Source organism: Somniosus microcephalus, chromosome 13, assembly GCF_052327205.1.
Source record: "Somniosus microcephalus isolate GS21.2 chromosome 13, FLI_Smic_1.0, whole genome shotgun sequence".
Classification (NCBI taxonomy): domain Eukaryota; kingdom Metazoa; phylum Chordata; class Chondrichthyes; order Squaliformes; family Somniosidae; genus Somniosus; species Somniosus microcephalus.
In genome coordinates this window covers 11,968,971-11,984,742 of record NC_140999.1, presented here as the reverse complement: position 1 = coordinate 11,984,742, position 15,772 = coordinate 11,968,971, and the positions used below count along the sequence as shown (strand labels likewise).

Genomic DNA, 15,772 nt, shown 5'->3' with positions numbered 1-15,772 from the left:
GATAACTCCCCTGTTCCTCTTTGAACATAACATAAGTAATAGGAGCAGGAGTCGGCCATTCGGCCCCTCGAGCCTGCTCCGCCATTCAATAAGATCATGGCTGATCTTCGACCTCAACTCCACTTTCCTGCACTATCCCCATATCCCTTGATTCCCTTAATATCCAAAAATCTATCGCTCTCTGTCTTGAATATACTCAACGACTGAGCCTCCGCAGCCCTCTGGGGTAGAGAATTCCAAAGATTCATCACCCTCTGAGTGAAGAAATTTCTCCTCATCTCAGTCCTAAATGGCCGACCCCTTATTCTGCGACTGTGACACCTGGTTCTAGACTCCCCAGCCAGGGGAAACATCCTCCCTGCATTTACCCTGTCAAGCCCTGTAAGAATTTTGCATGTTGCAAAGAGATCACCTCTCATTCTTCTGAACTCTAGAGAATATAGGCCTAGTCTACTCAATCTGTCCTCATAGGCCAATCCCCCCATCCCAGGAATCAGTCTGGTGAACATTCGTTGCACTCCCTAAATAGTGCTGTGGGATCTTTTACCTCTGTTTAACGTCTCATCTGAAAGATAGCACCTTCGACAGTGCAGCACTCCCTCAGTACTGCGCTGGAGTGTCGGCCTAGATTTTGTGGTGCTCAAGTCTCTGGAGTGGGACTATGAACCCATGACCTTCTGACTCGAGAGGCGAGGGTGCTACCCACTGAGCCAAGTTTGGCATTTATTTAGGACTGGGTAAGGACGGCAGGTTTCCTTCCCTCAAGGACATTAGTGAACCAGTTGGTTTTTTAGGACAACACGACCATTTCATGGACTCTTTCACTGATACAAACTACTTCCAGATTCTTAAAAAACTGAATTCACATTCTCAAACTACCGTGGTAGGATTTGGTCTTGTGGGTTATTAGTTCAGGCCTCTGGATTACTCTTCCAGTAACATAACCTCTACGCTACTGTACCCCACAAGTGACAGAACAGCATATGACGGCACAGTAAGATGCCAACGTATTCAGATAACATCAGCTGCAAGATTGAAGCTTTACTGGTTCATCATCAGTTCAATCTGGTCTGTGTTACTGCGTTTGGTGTGTACTCCTGGAAATCACAGGGCAGCTTTAATTCTACTCCTGTGCGTTGTATATATGGAGTTTGGCTGTCAGTGTGCCGCCATGATGAAATCAAGTGATTTGGATGAATTGCTATTGTAACATGAAGGTTTTTTAAAATTCGTTTATGGGATGTGGGCGTCACTGGCAAGGCCAGCATTTATTGCCCATCCCTAATTGCCCTCGAGAAGGTGGTGGTGAGCCGCCTTCTTGAACCGCTGCAGTCCGTGTGGTGAAGGTACTCCCACAGTGCTGTTAGGGAGGGAGTTCCAAGATTTTGACCCAGCGACGATGAAGGAACGGCCGATATATTACCAAGTCAGGATGGTGTGTGACTTGGAGGGGAACTTGGAGGTGGTGGTGTTCCCATGCGCCTGCTGCCCTTGTCCTTCTGGGTGGAAGAGGTCGCGGGTTTGGGAGGTGCTGCCGAAGAAGCCTTGGCGAGTTGCTGCAGTGCATCTTGTAGATGGTACACACTGCAGCCACGGTACGCCGGTGGTGGAGGGAGTGAATGTTTAAGGTGGTGGATGGGGTGCCAATCAAGCGAGCTGCTTTGTCTTGGATAGTGTCGAGCTTCTTGAGTGTTGTTGGAGCTGCACTCATCCAGGTAAGTGGAGAGTATTCCATCACACTCCTTACTTGTGCTTTGTAGATGGTGGAAAGGCTTTGGGGAGTCAGGAGGTGAGACACTCGCCGCAGAATACCTAGCCTCTGACCTACTCTTGTTGCCACAGTATTTATGTGGCTGGTCCAGTTAAGTTTCTGGTTAATGGTGACCCCCCAGGATGTTGATAGTGGGGGATTCGGCGATGTTAATGCCGTTGAATGTCAAGGGGAGGTGGTTAGACTCTCGCTTGTTGGAGATAGTCATTGCCTGGCACTTTTGTGACTCGAATGTTACCTGCCACGTATCAGCCCAAGCCTGAACGTCGCCCAGGTCTTGTTGCATGCGGGCATGGACTGCTTCATTATCTGAGGAGTTATGAATGGTGCTGAACACTGTGCAGTCATCAGCGAACATCCCCATTTCTGACCTTATGTTAGAGGGAAGGTCATTGATGAAGCAGCTGAAGATGGTTGGGCCTAGGACACTGCCCTGAGGAACTCCTGCAGCGATGTCATGGGGCTGTGATGATTGACCTCCAACCACCACAACCATCTTCCTTTGTGATTTTGACTGTTCTGGTACTGACGTTCTTTTATTACACGTTACAGAGGAAGTGCATCGCTTTTTGTATATAATTTACAGTAGCATTTTGGTTTCAGGTCTGTTAATTTTCTGCTCCGAGCAAAGTCTTGTTCTCCTTTTTTCTGCCAATTTTCTTCCCTCATTGACTCTTAATTGGAATACTGTTCCGTTAATTACCAGTCAGCATCCAGTACCTTTCCCAAATGTCCATATTTCGTGAGTGGGCGTGGACGGTGGGTGTCCGCTGGTTATTTGACTCTGGAAGGGGGCATTTCAGCCAAGTCCAATTCTGTCTTCCTTCCCGCACAGACCTCTGGTGCAGATCACGGAATAACAACTGGGTGTGGGAGCCCGAGCCAGCGTTTCCCACCCTACTCGAGGTAATTGTGGCACCTGCCTGAAATGATCTAACTCGGGGACACGCTGAAAATCGAATCTCGGAACTTGATGATCTGCAGGCTGGCTTAACTTGCTTGAGCTGTCGGATCGACCCCAGCCTCCCCCCACCGCCCCCCGCCCAATCCCCAGAATGAAGTCTAATAATCAGGATACTCTGCTGTATGCTCAGCGACAAATACTTTTCAGTTTACATAAGAAATAGGAGCAGGAGTCAGCCATTTGTCCCCTCGAGCCTGATCATGGCTGACCTTCTACCTCAACTCCACTTTCCTGCACTATCCCCATCTCCCTTGATTCCCTTAATATTCAAAAATCTATTGATCTCCGTCTTGAATATACTCAATAACTGAGCCTCCACAGCCCTCTGGGGTAGAGAATTCTAAAGATTCACCAGTTTACCCAACGTGACATCTGTACAGTGACTGTCCTTAATAAACAAGTCTGGGTAAAGAAAAGAAGAAAGTCTTGCATTTCTATAGAGCCTTTCACAACCTCAGAACGTCCCAAAGCGCTTTACAGCCAATGAAGTACTTTTTGAAGTGCAGTCACTGCTGTAATGTAGGAAACGCGGCAGCCAATTTGCGCACAGCAAGCTCCCACAAACAGCAATGTGACAATGACCAGATAATCTGTTGGTTGAAGGACAAATATTGGCCAGGACACCATAGAAACCTGATTTACTTTCCACATTACATGGCAGTAACTGTAAAAATCCCAGACTTTGGATTCTAACTAGAAAGTACAGACCGGGATGAGTCTCAAGCTGCCAGGGCAAAAGGAAATAATAATCTTAACGAGCAGAGAGATTTTTCGACATCTTGCTTTGATACCACATCATTTTACTCCTTCAGTAAGAATGTGTTTCACCCACAGTGTTTTTATATAAGTACAGGCACTGCAAAAAAACAACCCAACATATTTCTTGAAGGATTATAAAATGCATATTTTTTTTGAACCAACGGTAATTATACGTTTGCCTGTGGCCTGTAGGCACTGTGGCTTGAGGTCAGCACGTAGCGTATAGGCAATATATAAACAGGCTACTCAGCAAACCACATCCTTCAAAAAGGTCACTGTACGGTGATAGCAAGCCATGTACAAGGCCAAGTACAGTAAGGATGGCGTATTTTGCTGCTAACCAGGGCTTATCGTCGATTGGAGAAAAAAAAATTCAACCGCGCAGCTCATGGGTCAAAGCCTACTGGGTTTTACGTGCCTGATTTGATGGAGTAGCATGCTGTTTGAGTGCTGGAATCAAAGTGAAACAGTAACGGTGCGTGTGCGAAATTTTCATGCAGCCAGATACTTTTGTGCATATTTCCTCCACACTCGGATATTATTAATGCCTCAAGGTGCGTCATCGTTAGACAGAGAAATGGAAGGAGAGACGAGGAGAGGTGTCCGAAAGCTTGGATGAGTAGATGAATTTTTAGTAGGTTTTTTTTCAAGGCGGGCAGAAGAGAGATGGAGGCGATTAAAGACGGGGTTCCACTGAATTGGGTGGCAGCTGAAGGGAGGACCAGCGTTCCAGCATGAGCAAGGGCATAAAGAGAGAAAGAGGAATGCCTCTGACACTGTGACAATAGTGTAAACATAAATAAAACAATTTAACAATCAGATTTAGCAACACAGATGCCCAGTACATATTCACCGCCCCAATACAGAGGGCCAGTACATATTCATCGCACCAGTAGAATGGACCAGTACATATTTATCGCACCAGTAGAGGACCAGTACATATTCACTGCACCAGTAGAATGGACCAGTACATATTCACTGCACCAGTAGAATGGACCTGTACATATTCACCGCACCAATAGAGGACCAGTACATATTCACCGCACCAGTAGAATGGGCCAGTACATATTCACTGCACCAGTAGAATGGACCTGTACATATTCACCGCACCAATAGAGGACCAGTACATATTCACCGCACCAGTAGAATGGGCCAGTACATATTCACTGCACCAGTAGAATGGACCTGTATATATTCACCGCACCAGTAGAATGGACCAGTACACACCTACAAGTGGCCATTAGAAAGCACCAATATATCCACAGTAGCTCGCAATTTCTCCAAAAGAGGTGAGAACCAGTCCCTGCAAATTTTGCCACAACATTCCGCTTTACAAGTGATGGCATGTTGGTGTACCTCCAACTTATGGTCTGCCAAGCCTGTCTCCACTATAGTTTCAGTGTAATTACATGTTGCAAGCCTATAGAGAGGGCTGATTGAGCTGTCTGCTTTTGCTAGTTTTCCAAGTTGGCAAGTATGATCATAAACTGCAGTAATCTTGATAATCACACTAAATAGATTAGAAGAAAGAAGATGGCAAAGATGATAATTGAATCATGTATGGCAGACTTGCAGGCAAAGAAATCGACTCTCTCACCATTGTGAAAAGACTGCGCTAGTTCATGACTGAACCAAGAGGAAGGTGAACAAGAGGAAGGTGAACAAAACGTCAGCTAGGTTTTCTTGTACTATACCAGCGTCAGCACGACTCAATTGGTGACACACTTGCCTCTGAATCAGAAGGCCGTTGGTTCAAACCCTAACTCAGGACTTGGGATAATTAAGGCCGACACCCCAGTGCAGTACCGCGGGAGTGCTGCGTGGGCGGAGATGCCGTCCTTTGGGTGAAAGGTTAACCAGAGATAACTCTGCCTCTTGCTGTGGTTCCAGGTAGGCATTAAAAGATCCCAAAGAAAAATAAGGGAGTGTTCTTGGTGCCCTGACCAATATTCCTCCCTCAAGCAACACCATGAAAAAACGAATTAATTGTTCATGCGCCCAGTTGCTAGTTTGTGAGATCTTGCTGTGCTCAAATTGACTTGTCGTGTTTGTTTGGTTAACAGCAGTAACTGCACGTCAAAAAGTAATCCATTGAAGTTAGCACTTTGGGATCTTCCTGAGAGATGTGATACAGTTCTATATAAATGTAAATCTCTTTTGATAGCTTCTAAAATGTCAAAATGATGACCTTGCTCCATCTCTTGTCAGTACAGTGGATCACTGGTGTAAAATCATGTCACTTCAACCTTTTAAAGGATTGTTTACTCCAAATTCATTCCATCCAGATCTGTTTTCTGCAGTTGGCAGAGGCAAATCAAAAGGCACAAAGGTAGGAAGCCAGCTGGCCCAGTGCCTGTCCCTAGAGAAGTCCACTTGACCCGTTTACACCATTTCTCTCTCACTTTCAGCTTGATTGAATCACAGTGGTGTTGGGATATAACCGTGCCAATACAAATCACCTTGCCATCTTTTAAAAAAAAAAAAGTCCCTCAAGACTAGCCTCTAAGTAGCCTCACCTTGGTCATGTGCTAGTACATTCGGTGGCATGCTGAAGACCCATGTTGTGTTATTTAATGTAATGAAAGAGAAAAGAAAGATTTGCATTTATATAGCGCCTTTCACGACCTCAGGACGTCCCAAAGTGCTTTACAGCCAATGATGTACTTTTGAAATGTAATCACTACAATATAATATAGGAAAAGCGGCAGCCAATTTGTGCACAGCAAAGATCCACAAACCGCAGTATGATAATAGCCAGATAATCATTTTTTTTAAAGGGATAAATATTGGGCAGGACAACGGGGCAAACTCCCCCGCTCTTCCTTGAATAGTGGCTGACATGAATCAGTCATTCATGAAAGAAAGACTTATGAAATAATACTGAGCGGCCTGCGGGTGGCGCTGTCCAGGGAGAGTATAAATACTCGGGCACGGGCCCAGCTTGCGCAGGACATTCTTAACAGGAACTAGTGAAGGACACAACTAGACCTTCATGTTGTAAAACAGTTGATTAAAGCTTTGTTTAACGCTTAGACCGAGTGCCTAGTAGTTTTCTTACGTTAGTGGCTGTGGGACATTTTGCGTCCTCCTGAAAGGTCAGACGGAGCCTGGGTTTAACGTCTCATCCGAAAGACGGCACCTGAGAGAGTGCGGCGCTCCCTCGGCACTGCACTGGAGGGTCAGCCTGGATTGCGGGGCTCGAATCTCTGGAGTGGGGGGCGGGGGTTGAACCTCAAAACCTTCTGACTCAGAGGTGAGAGTGCTACCCACGGAGCCATGGCTGACGCGTGTAATTTTTATATGTCCACATGGGTGGTGAAATTGGATTATGCCTGCATGAAAGTAGAATGAAGCATGGCGGTTGCAGATCTGTCACTGGTGGAAGTAGGTTGAGATACAAGAACTGTGTTGGCACAACAATGAGGTTTATTGGCTTGTGTGCAGCGCTGCGTGTAATACATTTGGTATCAATACAGCCAGTGACAAAAGTAAGGAATGCAATGGGATTCTTTTTTTTCCCCATTTCCTTTGCACAGGCAATGCGCATTGGGAATCCAGCCAAAGGCTGAGAAATGTATTCGTTCAAAGTAAGACAGGAAAGTAAAACCAGAGGACAAATACATTTGAACTAGTGAAAAGTACATTTAAACAGGCAACCGGAAGAACTTCCTTGCTTCAAAACAGGGATCAGCTGCCAAACAGGGGCTGTAGAGACATAAGCAATGTTCCCCCCTCAGTTTTTTTTGGGTGCGCGGACCCTTTCCTGGGCCCATTCAAAATTACGCCCACCCGCGAAATCTCCCATTGAAAAGCCGGTGAGGGGCCTGCGCGGGACCTCCAGACAGCTAGCTTCGCGGGAACGTTGGACATAAGCCCCGATTTTAACATAACCCGCCTTCAGTGGAGAGGTAAATCGGACAGGGTGTAAAACGGGCGTCCCACCCGAAACTCGCCCCCCCCCCCCCCTTCTCGCCGGGCGAGTTAGCTAAAAATCGGCGCTGAAAACTTTGGGGACATTGGAAAATGTAGTTGGACGGTAAGCGGGGTCCTTGATGGTCCAAAGGACCTTTTTTTTTTTAAATTGTTGGCTTATTTTATGCTGTTGTGACTGAGTATTTCTCCAGGGTTAGGGGGCCAGGGCCAGGCATCACAAAAATTAACGGTAATATCTGCTTTCGCACATTTACCCAAATGTCAATGTAGGAAATAACAATCAGAAGGATAGGCCTTTAATGAATATACTTGACTGAGTCCTCGCTGTGTGTTTGCTGGGGTGGGGCGGGGGGGGGGGTTCATCCCGTGCTTTGTATACAACTGTGGGTATCACCATTCATACCCCTTGAGAGGCGGGGGAGAGGGACGAGAATTCTGTGTTCATCGAAAAGAAAAAGAAAAGAAAGACTTGCATTTCTATAGCGCCTTTCACGACCACCGGACATCCCAAGTCGCTTTACAGCCAATGAAGTACTTTTTGAAGTGTAGTCACTGTTGTAATGTAGGAAACGCGGCAGCCAATTTGCGCACAGCAAGCTCCCACAAGCTGCAATATGATAATGGCCAGATAATCTGTTTTTCTTGGTGAAGGGAGGGATGTTAGTGTAGTGAAATGGAACTTTTTCATTGCAGTTCTGTCAGCTTTACAACAAATTTGATACAAAATAAAGGCCCCCCGGGACGTCCCAACGTCCGAGGCACCCCTGTTCCATGCTGTGTTGCGGTCGTTATGCACCTTCTATCCAAGAAGAGCTGAGGCTGATGGTAGCAGCCCTACTGCCGGCCCATCCCAAGTCATCTAACTGAGCACAGACTGAAGTTCAATCATTGAACCTTCCTGTTCTGGCTCAATTCCACATTGTGCAGTAACATGTTTTACAACTGAGGTCAGTGGACCCCCAGACAGTCTGCGAGAGTATCCTAGGGGGCCAGAGAGGTTAGGTGGCTTCTGCATTTATCGGTTCACTGGTACGTCTGTCTGGTTTAAGGGAACGGTAACATAGTGGTAACGTTACTGGACTCATAATCCAGAGGCCTGGACTAAGGAACCAAAACACAAATTCAAATCCCACCACAGCAGCTGGGGAAGTTAAATTCAGTTAAATAAATCTGGAATAGAAAGCTAGTATCAGTAATGGTGACCATACAGATTGTTGTAAAAACCCATCTGGTTCACTAATGTCCTTTTAGGGAAGGAAATCTGCCGTCCTTACCCGGTCTGGCCTATATGTGACTCCAGACCCACAGCAACGTGGTTGACTCTTAACTGCCCTCAGTTGTCAAGAAGGCGGCTCACCACCACCTTCTCGAGGGCAATTTGGGATGGGCAATAAATGCTGGCCTTGCTAACGATGCCCACATCCTGTGAATGAATTAAAAAAAATTCTTGCTATTTTTTATTAAAATCTTTCTTTTCCGATGCTAGCACAGTTTAGATTTGGGTAGGTGACACTGACTTTGAGGAATTGGGATGGGCCACCTTGAGACTGTCTCAGTATTGCAGGGTCTCTAGGTGTATGTCAGTATTGGCGGGGAGGTAGACTGCACAAACTTTGAAAAAGGCCTACAGCACAGCATGTGTTATCAACTGATGTGTGGGGTAGGCCCTTCACAAGCTGTGCTCATGGCCACTCCCTGTGGCAACTGTCAATTTGATCCCAGTCTAAAGGCGGTGTTGTGCTGTAGACTCGTGCCTGTCAGCGTTCGGGTTGAAATGACCTCAAAATTCGTTTCAGTCGGGACTTTTGCAGGAGTCCGAGAGAGGAGACTTTGATCAGCACATCCTGGCTGAATTCAAACCTAGTGTCCTATTCCACTTTTCGATTAGGCACTTTACAGCCTTCTGGACTCAATATTGAAACATAGAAACATAAAAGATAGGAGCAGGAGTAGGCCATTCGGCCCCTCGAGCCTGCTCCGCCATTCAATGCGATCATGGCTGATCATCCAAATTCAGTACCCTGTTCCTGCTTTCTCCCCATACCCCTTGATCACTTTAGCCTTAAGAAATATATCTAACTCCTTCTTGAATATATTTAATGAATTGGCCTCAACTGCCCTGTGTGGTAGAGAATTCCACAGGTTCACCACTCTCTGGGTGAAGAAATTCCTCCTCATCTCAGTCCTAAATGGCTTACCCCTTATCCTTAGACTGTGACCCCTGGTTCTGGACTCCCCCGCCATCGGGAACATCCTTCCTGCATCTAGTCTGTCTAGTCCTGTCAGAATTTTATAAGTTTTCAATGAGATCCCCTTTCATTCTTCTAAACTCCAGCGAGTACAGGAAACTCTTTATTATCCGGCACCAACGGGACCGCCGTGGTGCCAGTTTATCAAAAAGTCCGGATTACTGAGAGGTATAGTTAAAAGGTACGAGAGCCCCGTACACAGCAACAAATCCAGGCTTCCCTGTTGCTTAGCAACAGGTGCAAGAAGCCCGGCCACAGACCAGGCGTCCCTGTTGCTTAGCAACAAGTGCACGAACCCCAGTTACACAGCCACAGATCCAGGAACTGCCGTTAATATGAAGTAAAACTTACCTGAACCTACTCCTGAATTTTGCTGGTTAACAGAGATTTCCGGTTATTTAGGTGCCGGTTGAAAGAGAGTTTCCTGTATATGGACCAATCGACCCAATCTCTCCTCATACGTCATTCCTGCCATCCCAGGTACCAGCCTGGTGAATCTTCGCAAGAGTTCAACAACTTCAGACTATAACCCCTGCCCCCATTTTTCAGGCTGTTTATGATTCTGCCATCCCCATTTGCAACATTTAATCACTCCTGCCTCCTGCCCTAGCACCGAATGTTCCTTCCTCCCCTCTCCCTTTCCCTGTCTCTGCACCTGCTTAATATCTGTTACATCTCTTAGCCTTTTCCAGTTCTGATGAAGGGTCCCAGACCTGAAACGTTAATACAATAGCAAAATACTGCGGATGCTGGAAATCCGAAATAACAACAGAAAACGCTGGAAAAACTCAGCAGGCCAGGCAACATCTGTGGAGAGAGAAACAGAGTTAACGTTTCAGGTCGAAACCCTTCTTCAGAGCTGAGGAAAATGCAGGAAATGAAACAGATTAAAAGGCCAGTTTGGGGGCTGGGAAATGGGGGAGGGGATGAAAGAACAAGAGGGAAGGTCTGAGAGGTGAAGAGACATTAAGAGATATTCAAGATGAGACGAGATGGTAATAGGACAGGTAAAGAGACAAAAGATTCAAACACGAGAAGGGAAACTGAAAGCAATGAAGATGAACAAGGTTGAAGAGCCAAACGGAGATCCCATCGAAGAGAAGAGCAGAACTTCTTCAAGGTGGACATTCCTAGAAGAGGTGTGGCAGTGAACTCTCTCGCTCCACGGATGCTGCCTGGCCTGCTGAGTGCTTCCAGCATTTTCTGTTGCTGTGTCGTATTCCACCTCCCTACTTTGTTCCCTTTCGTGACAACTTTACTAAGCCTTCCAACATTTTAGAAAGAATGATCATTAATGATAATATCCCTTCGTCTCAGTGAGCATTTATAATCGGCAGCGACTGGTGCCAACAGAGCTGAAGTAGTTGCGCGCAGTTTGTGTTTTTTTCCGAAAAGAAAATATTGTCGCCATCACAAAGAAATCACTTCCAGAGAGAAAGGAGACGAGGGGAGGGGGAGGGGGGTGGTGAAAAGAGATCGCTGCTGCCGAACAGAGCTGCGTCGGGAAAAGAAAATCTGGGCCAGCAAAACTCGGCAAACGTCCATTTTTTATTCATCATCTTCTTCTTTCCCATCACACATCGCTCGCGCTCCAAACGGATAAATCTCCCCAACCCTCCCCCCCTCCCCCCCACAAAATTCTTATACATTAACACTTGGACCAACCCACGATATTACTATACTTTATTACACACCATCCTGACTTGGAAATATATCGGCCGTTCCTTCATCGTCGCTGGGTCAAAATCCTGGAACTCCCTCCCTAACAGCACTGTGGGAGCACCTTCACCACACGGACTGCAGCGGTTCAAGAAGGGCAATTAGGGAATGGGCAATAAATGCTGGCCTTGCCAGCGACGCCAACATCCCATAAACGAATAAAAAAAAACCAGAGCTCCACAGATTTATGCGATATTACGATATTATACATTAATACTTAAACCACCACAGATTTATGCGATATTACGATATTATACATTAATACTTAAACCACCACAGATTTATGCGATATTACGATAGTGTACATTAATACGTAAACCACCACAGATTTATGCGATATTACGATATTGTACATTAATACTTAAACCACCACAGATTTATGCGATATTACGATAGTGTACATTAATACTTAAACCACCACAGATTTATGCGATATTACGATAGTGTACATTAATACGTAAACCACCACAGATTTATGTGCAGAAGGCAGCTTCTGGTTCGTTGGCAGCAGTCACTCTTGTTTATGTGTCCTGATGACTAAGAGTCTACGGAACTGAGTAAGAGGAGTTATTGAGCCACGCAGCTGTGAGGGAGTGGAATTGAAATCAGCAGATGATGTGTTTATATTCTAATGCGAGAGGCAGGGAGGTAGTTCCCCCAAGGGGTGGGGCCTGAAGCAAGGCTGCCACTTCCCTCTGTGCCAGTTTATCGACACTCGCTCAGAAAATCACGCTTGATGCCCGCTCACGACGTGGGGGAAAAAGCGGTGTGCGTACACACACGCACGCGCGCGCACACGCGCTTCGCCTTTTGTCAGAACGGCTAAGGACCGGGGTACGGACCAAGGGGGCACCTGACAACCTCGCTGGCCTGCCTGGGTGCCACCAGTGACGGCCCGGTTTCTGTTTACGTTGCTGTTGGGTGCGACTGCCAGCTCTGGGGAATGTTACCGGAGCCACCAGCGTCCGCGCCACTCTTGATTATTGCACTCCCTCCAGCCAGCTTGCTGTCTGCCGGCAGTGCGGCAAGTGACTCGGAGATTGTCGTTAAACAAGGAGGTTCTGAAGTTTTAAAAATTACCACCTATCTCTCGCTATATCGCTATGGATTTGGATTGTTCTGCTTAGAGCAAAGAAGGTTAAAGGGAGATTTATGTCAAAATGATGAGGGGTCTTGGTAGAGTAGATATGGAGAAACTGTTTCCACTGGCAGGAGGGTCGGTAACCAGTGGACACAGATTTAAGACAATTGGCAATAAAGCCTGGGGGGAGATGAGAATTTTTTTTTTTACTAATCGAGTTATGATGATCTGGAATGCACTGCCTGAAAGTGCGGTGGAAGCAGATTAAATAGTGACTTTCAAAAGGGAATTGGATATATATTTCACAGAAATCACAGAAACCCCACAGTGCAGATAGAGGCCATTTCGGCCCATCGAGCCTGCACCGACACATATCCCACCCGATCCCCGTAACCCCTGCACCAACACATATCCCACCCTATCCCCGTAACCCCACGTATTTAATCCCCCTAACACTAAGGGTCAATTTATCATAGCCAATCAACCTAACCTGCACATCTTTGGACTGTGGGAGGAAACCGGAGCACCCGGAGGAAACCCACGCAAACACGGGGAGAATGTGCAAACTCCACACAGACAGTCGCCTGAGGCCAGATTCGAACCCGGGTCCCTGGCGCTGTGAGACAACAGTGCTAACCACTATGCCACCGTGCTGCCCACGTTTGAAAAGGAAAAATTTGCAGGGCTATGGGGAAAGAGCGGGGGAGTGGGACTAACTTTCAGTGAGCCGGCACAGACACGGTGGGCCGCACGGCCTCCTCCTGTGCTGTGTCATTCTATGATTCAGTATATCCGGTGGTGTCGCTTGCACCTCCTGTCTGAGGCTTGTGAGGAGGGGGGTTCTGTGGGAAGCGAGAGTCCAATTAGGGCTGCTGCTGGTGGCAAGGGCATCAGAAAGACGCTGGTCGGTGTTGTGAGCTACAAGGCACCTCTTTGGTTTGCCTGCTGGCTTGACTGTACACATTGAAGTGGGGAACATGAATAGGTGCTGGGAATTCAAACCCCCCTCGCCCCCCACACGCCCAGCTCTCTGGTGTCAGCCGTGGCTCGGTTGGGTAGCACTCTCTCACCTCTGAGTCCGAAGGTTGTGGGTTCAAGTCCCACTTGACACAGAATGAAGGCTGACACTCCAGTGCAGTGCCAAGGGGAGCGCTGCACTGTCGGAGGTTTGTATTCAACCCACGGCAGATTTGCATCTTTTTTGAAATGATGAGTGGGCAGATGCTCAGTGCACCTGATTTTTTGCAGTGTGGATGGAATTAGGCTCCGATTGGAGGAACGCCCATTCACTGTGTCACCAATTTGACCAAGCCTTTAATCCGCGGCCCTCCTGATGGTTGCCAGGTTTTCACCATTGTGCAAAAAGCAGCTGCTTATATTCCTGCGCGTCTCCAGCTTGTCCCCATGTGGCTTCTGTACCATTACCTGATAATGTGGAGGCCAAAATTGCCACATAACCAACTCAGCCAAGAAAAAGTCCTGATTAGGCAGCGCAGCAGGTAATCTTGCGGGAGAAAATTACCTGCATTCTTGTCACTAAATTTTTTCTTAGAATAATGTGTGTGTGTCGTCATATCTGAGGGCACAGACAGTTGCTGAGTGGCAGTTCCACGGACATTAATCATCCTCCAAAACCCTTTGCAAAAAAATCTAACACTAAAAACCTTATTGCAGCAGTTACAGCATCTCCCGCAGTGCAATTAAAAAAAAAATTTCATTCACGGGATGCGGGTGTCGCTGGCATGGTCAGCATTTATTGCCCAGCCCTAATTGTCCTCGAGAAGGTGGTGGTGAGCCGCCGCCTTGAACCGCTGCAGTCCGTGCAGTGAAGGTGCTCCCACAGTGCTGTTAGGGAGGGAGTTCCAGGATTTTGACCCGGCGACGATGAAGGGAGGGCCGATATATTTCCAAGTCAGGATGGTGGTGGCGGTGTTCCCATGCGCCTGCTGCCCTTGTCCTTCTAGGTGGAAGAGGTCGCATGTTTGGGAGATGCGGTTGAAGAAGCCTTGGCGAGTTGCTGCAGTGCATCTTGTAGATGGTACACACTGCAGCCACGGTACGCCGGTGATGGAGGGAATGAATGTTTAAGGTGGTGGATGGGGTGCCAAGCAAGCAGGCTGCTTTGTCCTGGATGGTGTCAAGCTCGTTGAGTGTTGTTGGAGCTGCACTCATCCAGGCAAGTGGAGAGAATTCCATCACACTCCTGACAAGTAGAGTTGGTGGAAAGGCTTTGGGGAGTTGGGAGATGAGTCACTCGCTGCAGAATACCCAGCCTCTGACCTGCTCTTGTAGCCACAGTATTTATGTGGCTGGTCCAGTTAAGCTTCTGGTCAGTTGTGACCCCAGGATGTTGGTGGTGGGGGATTCGACGATGCTTATGCCTTTGAATGTCTGCAGGTAACCCAACAAAAGCTGCTAAAGCTTGCACCAAAAACATTGAATATCGTGTCCAGTCGCAGCACAGCAGCTTTCTGATTGACCCCTAATTCTCAACATGACTCCACGAATACACTTCGAATTTGATAATGTAGACAATGTCTCTACCAATGGGTGTGTGGTATCTTCCAGGGAGTCCTGTGTACACACCTTTAACTAATTGAAGCATGGTACAAGTTCTCTGCCCCACATCCCCGACTCCTCAGTAGGTAGCACTCTCATCTCTGAATCAGAACGGCATGGGTTCAAGTCCCAGTCGAGAGACAGAAGCACAAAATTCTAGGCTGACACTCCAGTGCAGTAGTGAGGGAGTGCTGTGCTGTCAGAGGTGCCGTCTTTCGAATGAGACATTAAGCCGTCGGCCCTCTCGGGTGGACGTGAAAGATCCCGCGGCAGTATTTTGAAGCAGAGCAGGGGAGATCGAATTCCTCTGATCTCAAAATGATACAATTAAAAACATGAAAACAATCGATGCTTTCAAAAAAGTGATTCCCATTTGTAGTGTCCGAGGATCAATAATACTCAGACTGCAGGAGAACAATAAAACAGGTATTTACTGAACAGAGAGTAATTCAAGACTGAAGTACAGAAGCCTGCTATGGCTTTATATACAGTGGTGGTCACTGCCGGTACTGCAGTATAGAATCAGTTCTCTTAAAGGCACATACACAACAATTCCTCCCTTTTTAGATAAACAGTACATGACATTCATTTAACAACTAAATAATAACTACAGGTAGACTACCCTTTATCCGGACTTCCGAAAACCGAAACCCTCTAAAAACCGAAGGTTTTTTCGTTCAGCGTAAGTCGTGCGTACGACTTACGCTGAACGAAAAAACCTTCGGTTTTTAGAGGGC

The 15,772-nt window shown here is 47.0% G+C and overlaps 1 protein-coding gene across 1 annotated transcript in view; it reads left to right on the top strand.

Moving 5' to 3' along the window:
• Positions 1–15,772, top strand: part of LOC147108059 (spindlin-1-like) — a 121,063-nt gene that overhangs the window by 20,224 nt on the left and 85,067 nt on the right. The window lies entirely within an intron of this gene.